This window comes from Penaeus japonicus, unplaced genomic scaffold, assembly GCF_977035675.1.
Source record: "Penaeus japonicus unplaced genomic scaffold, GWHDUDI00000001_assembly GWHDUDI00000026, whole genome shotgun sequence".
NCBI lineage: Eukaryota > Metazoa > Arthropoda > Malacostraca > Decapoda > Penaeidae > Penaeus > Penaeus japonicus.
Window position 1 is genome coordinate 24,626,350 of NW_028234428.1, and position 2,500 is coordinate 24,628,849.

The 2,500-nt window shown below is 46.9% G+C and overlaps 1 protein-coding gene across 4 annotated transcripts in view; it reads left to right on the forward strand.

Moving 5' to 3' along the window:
• The window catches only part of LOC122251965 (uncharacterized), a 224,067-nt gene that overhangs the window by 123,980 nt on the left and 97,587 nt on the right, over window positions 1-2,500 (forward strand). Inside the window, exon 3 of one of the 4 annotated variants that reach the window (XR_015192328.1) lies at window positions 2,047-2,061. The exons of the other annotated variants lie outside the window; for them this stretch is intronic. The gene's annotated coding sequence lies outside the window, so the exon portion shown is untranslated. Of the gene's footprint in view, window positions 1-2,046; window positions 2,062-2,500 lie in introns of those variants that run through there. 4 annotated transcript variants of the gene reach the window in all.

The following is a 2,500-nucleotide window of genomic DNA, read 5'->3' on the forward strand; positions in this document are numbered from 1 at the left end:
GGTTTCATGTTTTGCTGCTGGTTTTAAAGAAATGGTTTGTCGTTATTTGCTCCTTTTTCGATTCTATTATCGGAGCCATCATTTTTTTTTTCTCTCATCAGGTTATCATCCTCCTCCTCCTCCTCCTCTTCTTCTTCTTCCATCTACTCCACCTCCTCCTCCCGCCTCCATCTCCTCTTCCTCTTCAACCTCCTCCACCTCTCCACCTCCAACTCTAATCCCACCTCCTCCTCTTCTTCATCCTCTTTTTCATATTGCCCCCTCCCCTTTTTCCCAGCTTTGTATTCCTTGTATTCATTGCCTCTTCCAACCCCAGTCCTCACCCCATCCCTCCCCAGTCCTCACCCCACCCCACCCCACCCCATACTTTCAAAGCAGGAAGCAAGAGCAGTGGAGGCTTGCTTTGACCCCTAGTATTCAGAGTGGATCGCTTGAGTGTGTCTTTTGAGGGTGAGAGTTCGAGAGCATTTGCCTTTTGAAAAGCATGTTTACCGCTCCTCTTCTTTCTCCTATTTATACTCCTTTCTTGTCTTCATTCTCTCTCCCTCTCTCTCCCCCTCTCTCTCCCTCTCTCTCTCCCTCTCTCCCTCTCTCCCTCTCTCCCTCTCTCCCTCTCTCTCTCTCTCTCTCTCCCTCCCTCCCTCCCTCCCTCCCTCTACCTCACTCACTCACTCACTCACTCACTCCCTTTCTCATTCTCTATCTATCTCTCTATCTATTTGTAGTATTTTTAGATGTGCGCACAAAAATGGAATGACAGCAGTTTATTACGTGGATAGACAGTGTATAAACAGAAGGAATATCATGTATATAATACTGGGTGAAAGGACCCAACTCCTCTCTACCCCTACCCCACTTCCCCCCTTCCCCCCTACCCCCCTTCCCCATATGAAGTACTCACGAAGTAGCCCAGGTGTGGCCGTTGGTGATTGCATTGCCAGTACGCTAGTTATTGGCACTGGCGCTGGCACTGGCCCGGGGACGATGCCAGAATCATGACACGGTGAGGGATGATGTAACGGAGCTTTTTTGGCATGGGTAGCTCCGGGGCGTCCATGGCATGGTCAGGGGTGAAGGGGTAGGGGGTAGGGGGTGAGGGGTACAGCTCGCAGACGGTGGCACTCTCTGGCCCGTGGGATATACTGCCTGATGCCGTTTAAGAGGCCGAGAAACAGCTGCTGTTATTGGCTGGAGATGGATACATTTGTGTGTATGTGTGTGTGTGTGTGTGTGTGTGTGTGTGTGTGCTTGCGTACGTACGTGTGAGACAGGGAGAGAGAAGGAGAGAGGGATTGAAAAATATTGAGATCGAATGGATGAGTGAGAGTTAGGACACTGGGAAAGGGGGAGAAGGTGCCTTCAGACTTTAGGCACTCGCCCTCCTTGACAGATTCATCGTTGTCATCGCAGTGGCTGACACTTATGCCTTTGTTGTTTATTTGTTTGTTTATGTAGATTTATGTAGATCAATATTTTATGTAGCTTTTATTTATGCCTTAGTATCTAAATTCTATTTTTTTACACATAGTGGTTAGTTGTTATGGCTACTGTCACTGCTCTTGTCATCACCACCATAACTATCGTCATAACTATCGTCAATAACACGGATAAGATCATCATTTTCATCCATTTAATCCTTGTCAACAATCGACCGGCTCAAATATGTTCGCTATGCAGTCTGTCGGTCGGACGTGTCAGTGCCAGCTGAGATCGTGCAAGGAGGGCCACTCAAGGCCGCGGCGATCTGGCCCTTCGTGGCACTTGGGGGTGATAGGCTTCGGGGGAAGGGGGGGAGGGGAGGAGGAGGAGGAGGAGGAGGAGGGGGGGGAGGGAGGGGTTGGAGAGTGTGGAGGGAGGGTGGAGTGAGGAAGGAGGGAAGGGGTGGTAGGGAGGAGGGAGGGAAATGAGGGTTAGAGAGAGAGAGAGAGAGAGAGAGGGGGGGGGGGGGAATCTCTCTCTTTCTTTGTGTGTATTGGATGTCTATCTATCTATTTATCTGTCTTTCTTACCTAATTATCCGTATTTACCCTTTTTTCTTCTTTTCAGGTAAGCTGTGATTCAAGCTTGAGTGTCGCTTGTTCTCGAACCAGCCGTGGAAGGTAGAGTTAAGAAGGATGCAGACTCATTAGTTTTGTCTCTCTCTTTTTTTTCTTTTTGTTCGTTTTTTTTTTTCTTTCTTTCTTTTTCCCCTCATACTTTCGTTTTTTTCATCACCTTTGTTTGTATTAGTACTGGTATTGTGATTGTCGTTGTTGTTATTATTATATATATCCTCCTCCTTATTATTATTATTATTATCATTTTAACTCGGAAGAAGCTTTTGAAGTGATGGAAGGAATGGGGATGTTTCTCGAATTTGTTGTTTTTTCTCGTTCTTCCTATTGTCTTCATCTCATTCTTACCTTTGTTTGGCTTCTTTTTCTCACTCCTTCCTACTTCTCCATCCTCTTCTTCCCCCAATTTTGTTTTTCTTTCTCTTACTTTATCCCCCCCCCCTTCT